This window comes from Oryctolagus cuniculus, chromosome 2, assembly GCF_964237555.1.
Source record: "Oryctolagus cuniculus chromosome 2, mOryCun1.1, whole genome shotgun sequence".
Taxonomy (NCBI): Eukaryota; Metazoa; Chordata; class Mammalia; order Lagomorpha; family Leporidae; genus Oryctolagus; species Oryctolagus cuniculus.
The window spans coordinates 125,147,882-125,161,047 of NC_091433.1; the positions used below are offsets into that span (position 1 = coordinate 125,147,882).

General features: G+C 38.3%; 1 pseudogene; it reads right to left on the minus strand.

Moving 5' to 3' along the window:
- Positions 1-8,798: 8,798 nt before the first annotated feature.
- On the minus strand, positions 8,799-9,890 carry LOC100346090 (procathepsin L-like; annotated as a pseudogene).
- Between the last annotated feature and the right edge of the window lie 3,276 nt (positions 9,891-13,166).

Here is a 13,166-nt window from a genome sequence, read left to right on the forward strand (position 1 = left end):
ACAAGAGCCCAAGTACTGGACTATGTTGGAAGTGGCACAGCCAGGACTTGAACTGGCACTCTGATAAGAGATGCTAGAATTGCAAATGGTACATTAACCCTCTGTGCCACAACACTAGTACCCCTTTTAGCTGTTTTTTATTATTATTTTGTTTAAGGAAATGACTGGGAATATGATGATTGTTCCCCCCAACTCCCTCCATACTCCCACCTTTCTACCTACTCCCTCTTCCTTTCCCATTCTTATTTTCCACAGACACCAATTTTGAGTGAATTTTTATATTCATCAGATTAACCCTACACTAAGTAGAGAGTTCACTGATTAGTATGAAAAAAAAAAAAAAGAACAAAAGAACAAAACCAAACAAACAAACAAGAAAAACATTGTTCCTTGACAGTCAAGGCAAGGGCTGCTCAAAATCTTTGCATCTCAAAATGTCAGTTTCATTCTTAGAGACTACATTTTAAGTACTCTGTTAGTTACCATAGATCAGAGACCACATGGTATTTGTCTTTTTGTGACTGGCTTATTTCAAAGTATAATGGTTTCCAGTTACATCCATTCTACTGCAAATGACAGGATTCCTTTTTTTTTACTGCTGTGTAGTATTCCATTGTGTATTTATAACATAATTTATTTATCCAGTTTTTAGTTCATGGACATCTGGATTGATTCCATATCTCAGCTATTGTAAATTGACCCTTGTAAACTGTTTTGACCAAGTCTATTTTACTTCTCACTCTTGTTTATTCTTTAGCCATCAGAAAATTTGCAGGCAAATTTCTGATTTTGGGTAAACATAAATATGTTTTGGTTTATTAACATATTCATTTATCATGTTCACATTTTACACTTCTTTTTTTTTCAAAGATTTTATTTATTTATTTGAGAGGTAGAGTTACAGACAGTGAGAGGAAGAGACAGAGAGAAAGGTCTTCCTTCCGTTGATTCACTCCCCAAATGGCTGCAACAGCCGGAGCTGTGCCAATCCAAAGCCAGGAGCCAGGTGCTTCTTCCTGGTCTCCCATGTGGTGCAGGGACCCAAGCACTTGGGCCATCTTCTACTGCTTTCCCAGGCCACAGCAAACAGCTGGATTGGAAGAGGAGCAGCTGGGACTAGAACCGGCGCCCATATGGTTTGCTGGTGCCGCAGACAGATGATTAACCTACTGCACTATGGCACCAGCCCCCACATTTACACTTCTATAGAAAATTTCTTAATTTTATTATTAATGAATAAGATCTTTTTATTTTTATATAAGCTCCAGCTTTGTTTTTTTGATTTTGTTTCAGTTTGATGGTATTCCTAGCCCTTTTAAAAGTATTAAACATTCAAGCCCAACATTCAATATTTTATTACATTTTTTCTATGATATCTCGTTTTTTAAAAAAATTATTTATTGGGGCTGGCGCTGTGGCATAGTAGGTTAATCGTCCATCTGCAGTGGCAGTATCTCACATGGGTGCTCGTTCTAGTCCCAGCTACTCCCTTTCCAATCCAGCTCTCTGTTATGGCCTGGGAAAGCAGTAGAAGATGGCCCAACTGCTTGGGTCCCTGCACCCACATGGGAGACCTGGAAGAAGCTCCTGGCTCCTGGCTTCAAATTGGCCTAGCTCCAGCAGTTGCAGTCATTTGGGGGGTGAACCAGCGGATGAAAGACCTTTCTCTCTGTCTCTCCCTCTCACGGTCGGTCTGTAACTCCACCTCTCAAATAAATCTTTAAAAAAATTTATTTATTTGAAAGGCAGTTATGGACCAAGAGAGGGAGAGTCAGAGAGAGAGAGATATCTTCCATCTGCTGATTCACTTCCCAAATAACCTCAATGGCCAGAGCTGGGGCAATCCAAAGCCAGGAGCATCTTCTGGGTCTCCCATGTGAATACAGGGCCCCAAGCACTTGGACTATTATTCACTGCTTTCCCAGGCCATTAGCGGAGAGCTGGATCGGAAATAGCTGGGACTTGAACCAGCACCCGTATGGGATGCCAGTTCAGCAGGCAGAGGCTTAACCTACTACACCACAGTGTCAGCCCCTTTTTATTGACATTTCTATGAAATGTTTACAAGACTTACTGTCTGCCAATGGCTTTAAGTCAGATTTGACAAGGACGAGAACTAGCCATGTTGGAGCAGAGGCTGCCTTTGGACTGACCAAGTTCTCAATGCTCAGACTTGTATTGTAGCTAGAGGGGATGGGGACTTACTCATCAAAAATCACCTTTACTCATGTTAGTAATATTTTTTCTGGTACTTTTTTTTTTTTTAATTTTTTGACAGGCAGAGTTAGTGAGAGAGAGAGACAGAAAGAGAGAAAGGTCTTCCTTTTTCCATTGGCTCACCCCCCAAATGGCCACTATGGCCAGCACACTGCGGTGTGCCGATCCAAAGCCAGGAACCAGGTGCTTCTCCTGGTCTCCCATGCGGGTGCAGGGCCCAAGCACTTGGGCCATCCTCCACTGTCTTCCTGGGCCACAGCAGAGAGCTGGCCTGGAAGAGGAGCAACCGGGACAGAATCCAGTGCCCCAACTGGGACTAGAACCCGGGGTGCCGGTGAGCCACTGCGCCGGACTCTGATACTTTCTTCATGTTAATGTATTAGTACAAAGACAACAGATTCAATGTAGTTCACAATTCTAAGAAAAATTGTAGATACAACTCTAAGAATATAATGATATTCCTTTCCCTTCTCTCCCTCCCTCCCCCTTTCTGTTATAGTTTTTGAAATAACATATTTTAAGTAACATTTTAGTAGTATTTTTAAGTTTCAATAAAATACCCAGATTCATTATTTAGTAGAATGAAAGTTGAGACCAGAGCAATTGGAAATAGCAGCTGTGGGATACCTGCAGGGAGTATTCTGGGTAAGACAGCCATGAGGCATTTCTTGTGCTCTCTCTGTGACATTTTTCAGGGATGTCATTTCCCAGTGTTATAGATAACACTGAACCGTATTTAGGTCCCCTTATGGCACTGTAACTTTTGTATGCAGACCATCATTTGTCTGTGATTAACTGCTATTTGTGTAATACATTATTTTTTTAAAAATATTTTTGAGTTGTAACCTTTTAAAGTTGGATGACAAAAGCTTAGAGTCCTGTGTTTTCATTTTGACATACTTGTATTTGTAGTCACAGTGTTTGGCCTGATTATGCTACCTAGTCTTTCCTTTTTATTCTTCTTCTTCTTGTTTTTTTTTTTTTTTTTTTTTTTTGAATGTCAAAACTATTTTCATAGAAAGAATCCAGGTGAACTACCACATATAGTTAAAAGAATATTTGAAGTAAACTTCAATTTCGGGAATTATTATATTTATGGAGATGTTTAATAATAATAATACCAAGAGATTCCACATCTAATTTTACCCATTATTAACATTATACATTAATGGTTTACTTTTTAATATAGGACCAGTATTGTTATGTGATAAGTAACTAAAGTCCATAAATTTTCAGATTCCATTGTTTTTCACCTGTTCTTTTTCTGTTCCAGGATCTCATCCAGGTCACATTACAATCAGCAGTTGTGTCTCCTAAAGACCATTTAACTTAAGTTTCTCAGACTCTTCTTGTTTTTATGAACCTGACAGTTTTGAGGAGTACTGGCCAGGCATTTGGTAGAATGTCCCTTAATTTAGATTTACCTGATGCTTTTCTCATGATTAGAGGGGTTATGTGTTCTGGGACAGAAAGCAACAGAGGTAAAGTAGCATTATCATTACATATAACCAAAGGTATATACTATAAATCTGCGTAACTACTGCTACCCTAACCTTTTTCATCTGATTGTAATTAGTGTTTATGAGAAATTTTTCTTGTAAAACGTTTTCCCCCTTTCCATCCCGTATTTTGATAAATAAGTAAGACCACCTTTGAGGATGGGATATCTATAAAAAGTATTTGGAATTTTCTGCATGGAAAATAGGTTTGCTTCTAACACATTTATTTGCTTATGCAATTATTTGGTCTATCAGTGTAAGTTCATAGATGTTTATCTTGTGCTTTGGGTTATAACCCGATAGTTATTTTGCTCAAGTTGGTTCAGCTTTGGTTGTTAGGAACTCTTTTAGTTGATTCCTGAATCACTTATTCACATATCCTCATCATGTTTTTGTTGCAGTTGTTTGTATTTTGGTTGTTTCCTGAATTTCTAGCACTACAAGACACTCAGAATTCACCAGTATATTCTTCATTGCAACCCTTAGAATTAGGTATTTTTCCTAGGAGTTTGTGTTCTATTTTATTGAAGAATAATATCAAAAACCAAATCTGTATTTCAGATTTCCTGTTACTTTTAGGGTGTTATTATATGTCCACCTGGATGACAAAGCATTGAAAAATATGTGTGTATAGTAATTTTATAAAAATGCTTATTTACTTTATCCATAATATGGGCATTCCAAAATATTTATGGGGAAATGGTATTAAAAGATCGATTTATTTTTGTGAAAAAATCTTTGAAGTCCATACAAATGAGGCATCTTAAAAATGTTCATGGAAATGCATACTATGAAAACTCTATGCATTGTGTTAAAAAATTTTGCAACAACAAATTCCATATACATGTACAGTTATTTCAAAACTGTTAACCTGTAGCTCTGTGGAATCAGTAAAAAACTTTCAGTAACTAACTTACAGTGCTTCTGGACAGTTCTTTTGCCCCCTCGTCTTTTTTTTTTTTTTTTTTTTCTTTTTTGCCAGGCAGTTAGACAGTGAGAGAAAGACAGAGTTATAGACAGTGAGAGAGAGACAGAGAGAAAGGTCTTCCTTCCATTAGTTCACTCCCCTAATGGCCGCTACAGCCAGAGCTGTGCTGATCTAAAGCCAGGAGCCAGGTGCTTCCTCCTGGTCTCCCATGCGGGTGCAGGGGCCCAAGGACTTGGGCCATCCTCCACTGCACTCCCGGGGCCACAGCAGAGAGCTGGACTGGAAGAGGAGCAACTGGGACTAGAACCCCCGGGGTGCAGCGCCACAGGCAAAGGATTAGCCAAGTGAACCACAGCGTTGGCCTGCCCCCCAATCTTATAGTCTCTTCTTTTCAAAGTTACTTAAGGTTAATGCCTTTTCTTCTACTGCCTTCAATGAGAAGGTTTCATACAATTATAATAGTATGACAGACTTTTGTTCTGAATTCCATCCTGGCATCCCATGACATCACGCATGATTTTTTTTACAAATTTACTGTTTCTGATATTAAGTTCTATGTGTTTTTAACATTGAAAATATATCAAACCATTATAGTATTATATAGAATAGTTTCATGATCACTCATTTTATTGAAGATATCTATAAAAGATAGAATTTCATTTATTTTATAGCTGAATAATATTTCATTGTATATATGTGCCACATTTTCTTTATTCATTCAACTGGTGATGGATGTCTTGGTTGAGTCCATATTTTGGCTAATTTGAGCAGTGCTGCTATGAACATGATGGTTTCCTTTGACTATTATCTGTAGCCTTTGCATGTTTTCCTGCTGGACTATGGTCTTTTTACTTTCTATTTGTTGAACTCTATTTAAAGAAGCCAATAAACCTTTCACTATAATGTAAATAAAAATGTGTTATCATAAAAAAGTAGTAAATGAAGTATTTTAAAAGGATACTTAGAGAAAATAAAAGAAAAAATAAATAAGAGAACAGAATATCAAAGCTGTTTCAGACAGACTTCCTAATAAAATGAGATGTTTTGAGAGAATACATGACTGCATGACCATAAACATCCCATGTGGTTAACCTATCCAGGCTTTTCTCCAAATCCTTGGCAACTTCTGACTTGCTTCTCATCTCTATAGTTTTGCCTTTTTCAGAATGTTGTTTAAATTCATCATAAATTGCATAGCCTTTACAGACCACTATCTACTTTTCATTCTTCCTTAAATCATTTTATCTTCACTTATGACTTGCAATGTTTATGTTTTGCTTTTGGTCTAAATTACACTATTTGAGAAAAATTGCCCTATTTAGCTGTTAGTTACCTTTATATTTTTCAAAAACTCATTTTAATCTCATATATACAAATAATTTTTAAAATTAATTAAGAATTTTTAGTAAAATGTATTTTAAGGCAACATAAAATAAAATGAAATGAAATTTACCCATCAGAAAATATAAAACAAAGCCGGCGCCGTGGCTCAATAGGCTAATCCTCCACCTTGCAGCGCCGGCACACCGGGTTCTAGTCCCGGTTGGGGTGCCGGATTCTGTCCCGGTTGCCCCTCTTCCAGGCCAGCTCTCTGCTATGGCCAGGGAGTGCAGTGGAGGATGGCCCAGGTGCTTGGGCCCTGCACCCCATGGGAGACCAGGAAAAGCACCTGGCTCCTGGCTCCTGCCATCGGATCAGCGCGGTGCGCCGGCTGCAGCGGCGGCCATTGGAGGGTGAACCAACAGCAAAGGAAGACCTTTCTCTCTATGTCTCTCTCTCACTGTCCACTCTGCCTGTCAAAAAAAAAAAAAAAGAAAAAAAAAGAAAATATAAAACAATTAGCCCTTTTTACCTTAAATATTTTATCTTCTTCATTTTCCTGTCTCTGCTGGTAAATATTTAACTGTATTTATAATTTTATAAATATTTTACAGATGACATTAGTAATACTAATTATTAATTTCTAGTATGTTAATTATATATGCACATTCACTTTTTACAGTATGCATACACTCTCATTTAAATCTTTTAACAACCACATAAAAATTGTAAATATTTATGAGATCAGATGTTTCAGTGCATATATACATCATGTAAAGTCCCATCAAGGGACTGGCGTTGTGGTGTGGAGAGTAAAGCCATCACCTGTGATGCCGGGGTCCCATGTAGGTGCTGGTTTAAGTCCCGGCTACTCTACTTCCAACCCAGCTCCCTGTTAATATGCCTGGGAAAGCAATGTAAGATAGTCCAAGTGTTTAGGCCCCTTCTCCCGCATGGGAGAACTGGAAGAAGCTCCTCTCTCCTAGTTTCAGTCTGGCCCAGCATTGGCCATTGCAATCATTTGGGAAGTAAACCAGTGGATGAAAGATCTCTGCCTCTCTCTCTCTCTCTGTTAATTCTGTCTTTCAGATAAATAAAGTAAATCTTTAAATAATAATAATAGTTTTTCTATACTTGCTTAATTTAAGATAATAACCTCCAGTCCCATTTCTGTTGCTGCAAATGTCCAAATTTCATCCTTTCTATGAATGAGTAGTATTCCATTATGTTTTATCCATTCATCAAAGGATTAACATTGAGGTTGTTTCCATTTCTTGGATATTATGTGTGAATAGTGCTAAAATGGGTGTGCAGATATCTTTTTTTTTAAGGCATTATTTATTTATTTAAAAGAGTTACACAGAGAGAAGAAGAGGCAGAAAGAGAGAGAGGTCTTCCATCCTCTGGTTCACTCCCCAAGTGGCTGCAATGGCCAGAGCTTTGCCGATCTGAAGCCAGGAGCCAAGAGCTTCTTCCAGGTCTCCCATGTGGCTACAGGGGCCCAAGGATCTGGGTCGTCTTCTACTGCTTTCCCAGGCCATAGCAGAGAGCTGGATTGGAAAGGGAGCAGCCAGGTCTTGAATCAGCACCCATACGGGATGCCAGCACTGCAGGCAGTGGCTTTACCCACTACACCATGGCACGAGTCCCTGTAGTTATCTTTTAAACACATGGATTTCATTTCCTATTTCCAGTAGTGAGATTCATGGATCATAATATAATTCTATTTTTAGTTTTTGAGGAACCCCTATGCTGTTTTCCACAAAGGTTATACTAATTTTCATTCCCACCAACAGTATGCAAAAATATCCTTTTCCCCACACCCTCAGCAATGTTTGTTATCTTTAGAGGTGACATCAGATTGTGGTTTTGATTTGCACTTAGTGATAATGAGTATTTTTCATGTACCTTAGCATTTTGTATATCTCCTTTTGAGAAATGGCTGCTCAGATCTACTTTATATTTTATAATAAGATTATTTGAGTAGTTTGAATTCCTTGTATATACTTGTTATTAATCTCCTGTCAGGTTTATAGGTTGCAGATATTTTCTCCTGTTCTGTAGAGTGTCCCTTCATTCTTCTGATTGTTTTGCTTTGCAGAAAACTTTTAATTTGATGAAATCCCATTTGTCTGTTATGCTTTTGTTTATTATATTTTAAGTGCTTGATTTGTTATCTATAATATTCTGTAAATTCCAATGCCCTGATGCATTTTCCCTCTGTTTTGTTCTAGTAGTTTCAAAGTGTCAAGCATTACATTTATATCTTTAATCCATTTTCAGTTAATTTGAACATAGGGTCTAGCTTCATTCTTATCCATTTAGATACGTAATTTTTCACAGCAGCATTTATTGAAAAGACTTTTGTTAACTAATGCATGTTCTGGACATCTTGGTCAAATATAATTTGGCTCTGAGTGCCTACATTTACTTCTAGTATCTCAAGTTTGTTTCATTACTCTATAAATTGGTTTTTATGCAAAACCATGCTGATTTAATAACTATAGTTTTGTGATATGTTTTAAAAATCAAGCAGCGTAAAGCCTCTTATTTTGTTCTTTTTGTTCAAGATTGCTTTGGCAAATTGGGGTCTTTTTAATTACATACATATCTTGGTTGTTTTTATTTTTATTATCATAAAGCTGTTTATAACAGTAATCAAAGTAGTGATAACATTTTGCCCTTGTAAAAATGTCACGGAATTCAAATCACAACTTGGATCCTCAGCGATTCAAGTGTTTTACCTTGCAGAGTAAGGCCTTGTCAGTTTTAACATAAAAATCCCCTCCCCCCCGATATATGTCCTCAAGTCTTCCATATTGCCATCTGTCAGCTTATACCGTGGGATAGCTGGCTGCTGTGGTAATCGCACAGTGGCTGTCCTTGACTCTGATGATCTTTATGTAGCCATCGTTTCCCCATTCTGGACCTCAGCTGTTCTTAGCAAAGCATTATTAGTGATGTGGGGAGTAGCCACAGAAGTGATGTTGGCCATAGCCTGGATCATAATAAATGCCTAACTTAGAGAACTGGATGAACGCATGGCCTGCATCAGTAGCAGCGAAGATAGGCCCCACAGTGGGCACAGCCTTCACGAGGGCTTTCTCCTGCCCAGGGATGTCAACAAAGCCAGTGTCGTTAGCTGCAGAACGCTCAGGCTTGTACTTACAGGTCTCATCCATTGCTTCCTCTGAGTCTGGGCCTCCATTGTCCTTAACATAATAAAAAACATCATCCTTGAGGCCGCCATTGCAGCCCTGACTGCCTTGAGGCCCAGAGCAGTCTACAGGTTCTACTCACTCAGTGAGTCGCGTTTGCCAGTTTTTTTGGAACATTTGTCCTTCATGGGAACCAGTTGCACTAAAACCCCAAAAAGAACCACACTGGGGGCCGGCGCTGTGGCGTAGTGTGCTAAGCTTCCGCCTGCAGTGCCAGCAGTCCTGGCTGTTCCACTTCTGATCTAGCTCTCTCCTGTGGCCTGGGAAAGCGGTAGAAGATGGCCCAGGTCCTTGGGGCCCCACACCCGTGTGGGAGACCTGCACACTGACCCTGATTCTTCACAGAAGCCACATAGCCTTTCTCTCTCTGTTCCACAGATTATGGGACCTGATAAAACAGGGGTTCATGAAATATTTTCCCCTGTTTGTGTTTCTGGTTATGAAAGCCATTCATCTCTCCCTGAATTCTCCATTGTTCATGTCGCCATGAGCACTCATCCCCAGTGGGAAGCAGTGTTTCCTCTGCTCCTTTCCCGATGGTGCAGATCAGCCATTTTCATCTTCTTCTCCCACACGGCTCTCCTCTGTCCTTCTTCAATGAAGCCACTTAGTCTCCTGGTACCACTGGGCATCTAAGTGTTGACTGAATTTTGGGATAGCTGAAGCTTTTCCCCAGCAGAAGGCAGCCAGGAGAAATGAAGGATTCATGCTTCACAAACTCAGCAAGGCTGCCATCGCACAGGCTTACTCCTCGCACCCTCAGCTTTTTGGAGGCTGCTGAGGTCCACAGTTCTTAGTTGTGATTTTTCTAGTTTTGTGAAAAATGCCATTGGTGTATTGATAGAGAATTATACAATACGTTAACATTCTCCTGTGCAGTAGAAACTCAGAACTTCTTAGACTAATTTACTATCAGTTACTCTAATGACCTATGAATTCTTACTCTAACTCACCTATAATAGGAAACAGACTTTCCCACATTTTCATGCCCCTTTCCCTCTCCAACCTCTAATAATCACAATTATACTCTTACCTTCTATGAGCTTACCTTTTTAAATGTTCCATATATGAATAAGATCATGCAATATTTGTCTTTCTATGCTTGGCTCATTTCAGTTAACATAATGACCTCCAGCTCTACCCATGTTATTGCAAACGACAACATTTTATCCTTTGTATGGCTAGGTAGTATAAAACAACTAGAATAACTATTCTGACATTTTCACTGAATATTTTAAAATTTGCAATTTTATACAGTTGGCTTCTGACACCCTACTTTGTATGATAGGTGAGCTTCTGGTTTCCTGGAAGTGTTGATGATTGTCTTGAAAGTTTAGAACTTATGTACAACATTGTGTATGCATTGAAATATTAGTTATATAATCTGACTTCATTATGGTTTTCATTCCAAAAATTCTGAGTGGTCTATTCATTTTCTGCTTGTTGTTCCAGACATCCTAAGCATTTCTGGCTGTCCTTCTAGACATTCTTTAATTTCTTTTTATTTACTCTGAGGCAATCAGTGATACAAACTGCAACAAGTCTATCCCACCAAAGTACAGGGCTCTACCTGATTCTAGGGAGAGTAGTCAGCAGGCTGTTTGTGGGCCTTACCAGATGCCTTGTCTCACAGCAGGCTTGAATCTGAGCTCCAAGACAAGATTCTAAGTTCCCTCTCCTCTTCTGCTCTTCAGTTGCTAAAGTCTTGCTCGGCAATATTCCAGAAGCTGGTAACTAGAATATCACAGAAGTGTTGCCTGTTCTGGGTCCCAATACTCAATCCATAGTTACAGGCCTGTAGTTACTGACCTGAGGCCAGTCTAACTCTGAATGCATCACAGTGGGCCCGGCACTAAGATTCGTGTCTAAGGGATGAACTTAATTCCCTCTCCCTTCCTGAAACAGGATGTATCAATCTCCATGCTTAGCTACTTGGAACCGAAGCAGAGGTGATACAGGCAACTCTTTCTCTTTCTTTCTTCAATGCCTCTTTTCTTACTACTACATGAATACCAGGCGTTGTGGTCTCTCGCATGGCTTCCATAGCTCTGATGAAGGTTATTTTGTGCATACATTGCTGTTCAAATTGATGTATCAGTGGCAAGATGATCACCAGATGGTCTTACTCAGCCACCATATTGCTCTACCTTATGTGTATACTCTTAAACATGTTAACTTGGTGTTCTTTTGATAGCCATTCAAAACAGTACCTATGAAACATTTTTAAAGTATTTTCCAATCATGTCTGTCTGTTTTCAGTCAAAAGTTTTGCAAAATTATTTTCTGTACCTTTCATTGATTTGTTTTTCATTTGTTGATGATTTCACCATTTGTGATTTTAAAAGACCATGAAATCATTCTCCAGGGAGTATCTGTGAAAAGAAACCAAATATCTAAGATTCATATCTTCCCTCCAGCAACCATTATGCTACCAACATGCAGACCAATTGCTTCTACTTCAGATATCAAATGTTAGAGTTTCCATGTTCAAGTCCCTTTTCATGAGAAACAAGAATGACATTGTCACTGTCCTACAGTAAAATAGATTGGTCAGGCATTCTGTAGTTTCACTTAACAAAAAGAATTCTGAAACTATGTGAGATGTGAAGCATATTTTATCCTTGTTTGTAGCATGGAAACATGGTTTCCTATTATTGAATTCCTTCACTGATGTCTATGAAAATTTAGGAGACTTGGACTATGAACTTACAGTTTCTGAAAACTAAAGAAAATCTTATTTTTGTAAAGATTTATTTTATTTATTTGAAAGGCAGAGTTACAGAGAGAGGTAGTGACAGAGAGAGAGGTCTTCCATCCACTGGCCCACTCCCCAGATGGCTGCAATGGCCGGAGCTGTGCTGATCTGAAGCCAGGAGCCAAGAGCTTCTTCCAGGTCTCCCACATGGGTGCAAGAGCCCAAGAACTTGGGCCATCTTCCACTGCTTTCCCAGGCCAAAGCAGAGAGCTGGACTGGAAGAGGCGCAACCGGGACTAGAACCGACGACCTAAAGGGATGCTGGTGCTTCAGGCCAGGGCTTTAACCCACTGTGCCACAGCGCTGGCCACATCAAATCTTAATTTTCTCTTCCCTAGGAGATTTGCACAAGAATTTATCTCATTTTCAATCAGTTGAAATGATTCTGAAATATTTGTTGAAGAATAGAAGGCTGATGATAAATATTTTTATGATTTACTAGGAGCATCACAAACAAAATATAATTTAAGTATATATCTTCTATTTCCACATCTTCCCATCCACATGAACAAATATGGAATATGTAACAAAGCTTAATATTTTACCTGATATAGTTAGTGCATGATATTTTTAGAATGAATGCTTGTTTGGGGTTATTTTGCCTTTTAAATATAACATTGATCTGAGCATAATATATTTTTTTAATTTGCTTATGACCTAAATAATGGAGTAAATTATGAAATACAGAAGGATTTAAGAGATAAGAATGTAAAGATTAAAACAACTCCTCTGGGAGAAAAAGGATATGACACTGCTATAATGTTTAATAATGTTGCATGATCATTTTTAGCATTGCCACTTGAGGCTAAGAGACATTTGCATCACTAATATTTTACAAATATGTTTCTTTAAGGGGTAATATTCCCCAATCTCAAAACAGATACTAGTGTAAGAATTCACTAAGAAGCACTAATTGGACTCTTGAGTATAAAAATTCCATCTGTTTTTAAAGGACATTTGTGTTAGCAGGAGAATATTTCTACTATAAAAATGTATTAAATCTGAGAGTTATATATAGCAAAGTCCTAAATAACCATTAATTAATTACTGAGAATTCTTTCTGAACTGATATTTCTAAAATTCCTGCCTAATATAGAACTCATGTTTCAAAAATGGTAATCCTGAAATGTACATTTTAATGTACTGTAAAAATAAAATCATTAAAACACTTTAGCAGAATTTTAAATATAATGTGAATATTCAAGCAAAAATATACCAAATTTGTTGGA